At 36.0% G+C, this 6,000-nt stretch overlaps 1 long non-coding RNA gene across 2 annotated transcripts in view; it reads right to left on the bottom strand.

The window, feature by feature from the left end:
• Positions 1–3,440: 3,440 nt before the first annotated feature.
• LOC141424646 (uncharacterized) overlaps positions 3,441–6,000 on the bottom strand; it is a 58,499-nt gene continuing 55,939 nt past the window's right edge. For both annotated transcript variants that reach the window (XR_012449517.1, XR_012449518.1), the window contains exon 3: positions 3,441–3,479. This is a non-coding gene — a long non-coding RNA (uncharacterized lncRNA). The remainder of the gene's footprint in view (positions 3,480–6,000) is intronic.

Below are 6,000 nucleotides of genomic sequence, written 5' to 3'. Positions count from 1 at the left end.
GTTTAGCTTACTCTTGTTTTTGTAAGAACTTTTTGTCCACCACTACATTACTAATTTTAGATCTCCCTGATTTTTTTTCATGTTTGTGCTTATAGGTACACTTTCCTCTTAGAACTTCCTCTGTTGTATGCAAAAGGTTATTGTAAGTTGTGTTTCTTTTCATTATATTCTAGGAAATTATTGATTTCCCCTTCCACTTTATTTGATGATGCCATTTGATGATGGCCATTCAACAATATATTGTTAGACCTCCAATTGTGTGAATACTTACTGTAGTTTCATTTGCTATTGCTTTCTACATTTGCAATTATTTTCTGATAGAATACAGGGAACACTTAAATTTCCCTATTTTAATGTTTAAGACTTGCTTTATGTACTAAAATATTCTTTTGGAGAATGTTCTATGGAATAATGATTATAATATGCATTGTGTAACTGGTGGATAAAATATTTTGAAGAAGTCTGTAAAAGTGTTTTGTCTATAGCATCAATTTATTCTTGTTTGTTTGCTGTTTTTCTTTTTTTCTTTTTGTCTGTATGTTCTATTGGTGAGAGTCAGATCTTAAATTCTCCCCCCGTCATGGTTTGAAGCTCCATCTATACTTATAATCCATAGTATTGTTTAATAAAGTTCAGTATGCCCGGTTTGTTGTTTTATGCTAGTAATTATTATCTCATCTTGATGAACTTTGCCCTTCATCAGTGTGAAGTGGACTTCTTTATCTCATTTGACTAACCCTGTTTTGAAGTCTGTTTTGATTAGGAATGAGTATGACTTCTCCTGCCTGATTACAGGATCCATATGTGAGGTCGGTTTTTTCTTTGTTGTTGTCTTGTATTTTTTTGTTTCTTTCTTTCTGGGACACTTCATGCTGGTTTCCTAGTGGATGCACTAAATTATATCCCTGCCAAGAGTTTATAAGGGATTCCTTTGCTATGCAAAACTGACACCATTTGTACATCTTTTTTTGAGACAGATATTGTGACTGAAGAGAAATGGGATCTCTATGTTGTTTTCTTTTGCATTTTCTTTACAGCTAAGGACACTGACCATTTATTCATGTATTTATTGGCCAGTTGTACTTCTGCTTTGAGAATTGTTTGTCTCTTTAGGAATTAATTAATACATTGGCTGCAACCCTATATTCAGCATCTGAATTCCATTCATCTCTGACTCATGGTCCTTTTTTGCTTTTTCAGATCCAACAGCTTAGCATCCATCTCAACCATCATACCACCTTCTGGTTTCTCTTGAACCCTAGCCACCTCTGCTTCCCACTTACAAGCTAATCTTTGTGATACTCAAGGAAAACTATATGGTCATTTGCAGTTCCTGGTGCCACATGCAGAGTTTCTTCTGAGTGAGAATTACAAAGTAGTACAAATACCTAGGAGTAAACTTAACAATGGATGTGAATGACCTCTACAAGGGGAACTACAAATCCCTCAAGAAAGAGATTAAGGAAGACTAAAGAAGGTGGAGAGATATGCCATGCTCATGAATTGGTAGAATAAACATAGTAAAAAATGTCTATACTACCAAAAGCAATCTGCATGTTAAATGCATTTCCCATCATATCTCAATGACATTCAAGAAAGAGATTGAAAAATCTACCATAAAATTCATTTGGAAACACAAGAGACTGTGAATAGCTAATGCAATACTCAGCAAAAAGAACAATGCTGGAGGTATCACAATACCTGACTTCAAACTATATTACAAAGCAATGGCAATAAAAACAGCATGGTACTGGCACAAAAACAGACATGAAGACAGTGGAGCAGAACAGAGGACCCAGATATGAATCTACACAACTATGCCCACCTTATTTTTGACAAAAGCGCTAAAAACATACGATGGAGAAAAGACAGCCTCTTCAACAAATGTTGTTGGGAAAAGTGATTATTCATCTGCAAAAAAACTGAAACTAGATCCATGTTTATTACCCTGTGCTAATGTCAATTCAAAATAGATCAAGGACCTCAATATCAGAGCAGAAACTCTGAAGTTGGTACAGGAAAGACCAGGAAACATTTTGGAAGTGATAGGTAATAGGCAAGGACTTCCTCAATAGAACCCCAGCAGCTCAGCAACAAAGAGAAAGAATGGATAAATGGGACTTGATAAAACAAAACGCTTCTGCTCAACAAAAGAAATGGTCTCTAAACTGAAGAGACCACTCACAGAGTGGTAGAAAATATTTGCCAGCTATACATCAGACAAAGGACTGATAATCAGATATACTTAAGACACTAAACTCTCCCAAAATCAATGAACCAATTACGAAATGGGCAACTGAACTAAACAGAACTTTCTCAAAAGAAGAAATTCAACTGGCCAAAGAACACATGCAAAAATATTCACCATCTCTAGCCATAAAGGAAATGCAAATCAAAACTACAATAAAATTCCACCTTACTTCTGTTAGAATAGTCATCATCTAAGACACCACTAACAACAGGTATTTGCAAGAATGTGAGGATAAAACGACCCTCCTACACTGCTGGTGGGAATGCAAGCTAATGCAACCTCTCTGTAAAAAAATTTGGAGGCTTCTTAGTAATCTAAACATAGATCTGCCATATGACCCAGTAATCCCACTCTTGGGGATATATCCAAAGGAATGTAACACAGGTTACTCCAGAGGCACCTGCACACCCATGTTTATTGCAGCGCTATTCACAACAGCCAAGTCATGGAAACAACCAAGATGCCCCAGTACTGATGAATGGAACAAGGAAATGTGATATTTATACACAAAGGAATTTTACTCAGCCATGAAGAAGAATGAAATCTTATCGTTTGCAAGTACATGGATAGTACTAGAGAACTTCATTCTGAGTGAAGTTAGCCAGGCTCAGAACACCGTAAATTGTATGTTCTCCTTCATATCTGGACTTTAGATTGAGGGCAAATACAGCAATGTTGTTGGACTTGGGTCACATCACAAGGGGAGAGCACCCACAGGAGGTATGGGGATAGGTAGAAAATGCAAAACATGAAAGCATTTGATGTCCACACCCAGAGGAACTAATACAGAAACATTAAAGTGACACAGGTCAATATGAGAAGGGAATCAGGAACTAGTGAAAATGTCAGTGGGATATGAATCAACTTGGGTTGTAACACATTTGTACATGGAAGCAATGCTAGGAATCACCCTGTATAGCTATCTTTATCTCAACTTGCAAAAACGCTTTGTCTTTCTTATTATTGCTTATGTTTTCTCTTCAATGAAATTAGAGATAAGGGAAGAATAGGTTCTGCCTGCAAGGAGGGAGGGTGGGAGGGAGAGAGAAAGGGCAGGTCAGGGGGAAGATGTGCACCAAACAATGTATGCACTTGTGAATAAATGAATAAAAATAAATAAATAAAACAAAAAAATCCTGATTAAAAAAAATAAAACAAAAACCCACCATGGTAGTGAGGTTAGATCACTTACCTAATAAAGAGGAGGTCTGAAGTGCCACCAGAACACCTAAACAAAAGAAAACATTATTTCAATTTCCATCCAGAATCCTAGTGAAAAGGCAAGTGAGCAAAGTTGTCTCCCTGTGGACTTTTTTAGGCCCCATGACAGTCAAATGATTGCACATGCTACCTAATCCAATCATTTTAATCCAACAACATTGTATCTCATACTCTCTCAAAATGGAAAAACTTTGACACTGGTTGTTTACCATTTCTACCCATTTGAAGAGATTTAAATCTACTTCTAATCTTTATTAGTATGTATTTAGTAAGAAGAAAGAACAATAGAAAAATATAAACAATTTAAAAGTGGATCAATGATAAACACAAAACACATAAATTAATGTATATTTGCTTTCTTTCTTGTTTTTGATGGTACTGGGGTTGGAACTCAGGGCCTTGTGCTTGCTAGGAAGGGCCTCTATTATGTTCCCAGCCCTAGATTTTTCTTTACATAAAATAATGATACATGCATATGATCATTTCACTTCCCTCTCAGAGTATTAAGTTATTTATATTGCTGTTTGTCTGCTATTTAAAATTAGGAGATATTTGTTGTACATGGGGGCTTCATCGTGACAGTTCCAAATGTGCTTATGTTTTACATTGTATAGATTTCCCCATGTTCTGTCCACCTGGACCCTTTCCTGCTCCACTTGAAGCAATTGCAAATGGTTTCCTTGCTCTCTTTCTTAAAAGTGTATGAAGTCCAACAACCATATTCCCAAACTTAAATCTCTTTCTTCACCATTCCTTCTTCCACAAATACTTCTTCTAACATTCTGTATCTATTTTACATCCTATAATTTATTATTAATTTATAAATCTTTTTTCAAACAGGTTCTCCCTGTATCCTGCTTTTTTAATACTTACTTTGATCAGTTCAACACCATCTATTACTCTCCCTAACTCCTTAATCCAACACCATTTTTCTACAGCTTTTAATACATATGCAAATGTAAAACATATGTTTTTAAGGAAATATTAAAATAATTTGTAATCCAAACCATAACTTCTAGAGCTGAAAAATGAAAAGCTAAAAGAAAATAAGTAAGGCTTAGAATGATTTCTTCCAGCTCTGTAGATAGATTAATTACAATTAAATCATCAAATTTCTTTATTAAATATAGGGGTAGAACCCAGGCTTTTGTCTATATTATGCAATGTCTCCAAATCTGAGCTATATATCCTAACTTTGGGTCTTTAGTGTTGCTGCTTTTTCCTTATAATAGGGTGTAAGTATGTACTCCAAGGTTTTATTGTTTTCTCTATGTAGCCCACTAAGAGTTAAACTCCACATACACCTGTGGAGACCTGGGATTTCAGCCTTGTACCCTCATGCCTGTGTAAAATAAAATAATCTTCCATCCAGCACATAAACCTGCATACCACCATACTCCTCCTACTGTATTTCTGTCTGAGCAGTGTTCTGAACAATAAATTGGAAAAGTGCTCAAACTTAAATTCACTTGCCTTTCTTTCTGTCAGCAAGTTTTGAGCAGAGGAATTCTAGAAAACAGTCCCAGATTTGATTTATGGTGGTGGAAAGGGAAATGAGGAAAGGTGTCACCTAAACCTCTTTTATGCAGTCCTATCAGAGTCACATGACTCCACACATTACCTAATCCAATCATTTTAATTCAGTCATGTTGGATCTCATAGTCTTTCAGATGGAATGTTGTGTGACTGGTTGTTTACTAGTTTTACTTGAACAAATTTAAATCTACATCCAATCTTTATTAATATGGGTTTAGTAAGAAAAAAAGAACAATAGAAAAAATATAAACAAAGCATTTAAATATGCATCAAAGAAAAACAGATAAAATAATGTCAATTTACTTCTTTTTTGATGGTACTCCGGTTTGAATTTAGGGTCTTGTGCTTGGGAGGCAGTCACTCAACAACTTTTTAAAAATTTTTTAAATAGTTTCTTTTATTCATATGTGCATACAATATTTAAGTCATTTCTCCACCCTTCCCCCTGCCACCTCCCTTACCTACCCCCCTTCCTCTCCCCCCCTTACTCCCTCACTATCAGCGAGAAACTATTGTTAGACCTCCAATTGTGTGAATACTTACTGTAGTTTCATTTGCTATTGCTTTCTACTTTTTTTCCTTTTTAAAATTTTATTCATATGTACATACAAGGATTGGGTAATTTCTCCCCCCCTTTCCCCACCGCCTCCCTTAACCACTCCACCCCCTCTCTCTCCCCTCCACTCGATCACTTCCAGGCAGAAATTATTTTGCCCTTATCTCTAATTTTGTTGAAGTATAAGCAATAATAGGAAGGACCAAGGGTTTTGGTAGTTGAGATAAGGATATCTATACAGGGAGTTGACTCGTATTGCTTTCCTGTACATGTGTGTTACCTTCTAAATTAATTCTTCTCAAACTAACCTTTCCTGGTCCCCTTCTCCTTTTGGCCTCTGTCACTTTAAAGTATCTGCATTAGTTTCTCTGCATTGAAGGCAACAAATGCTATCTAGTTTTTTGGGTGTCTTACCTCTCTTCATGCCTCCCTTGTG

Source organism: Castor canadensis, chromosome 7 (assembly GCF_047511655.1).
Source record: "Castor canadensis chromosome 7, mCasCan1.hap1v2, whole genome shotgun sequence".
In the NCBI taxonomy this organism is placed as follows: Eukaryota; Metazoa; Chordata; class Mammalia; order Rodentia; family Castoridae; genus Castor; species Castor canadensis.
The sequence above is the reverse complement of the archived record's forward strand: the minus strand, read 5'-3'. Positions and strand labels throughout refer to the sequence as shown.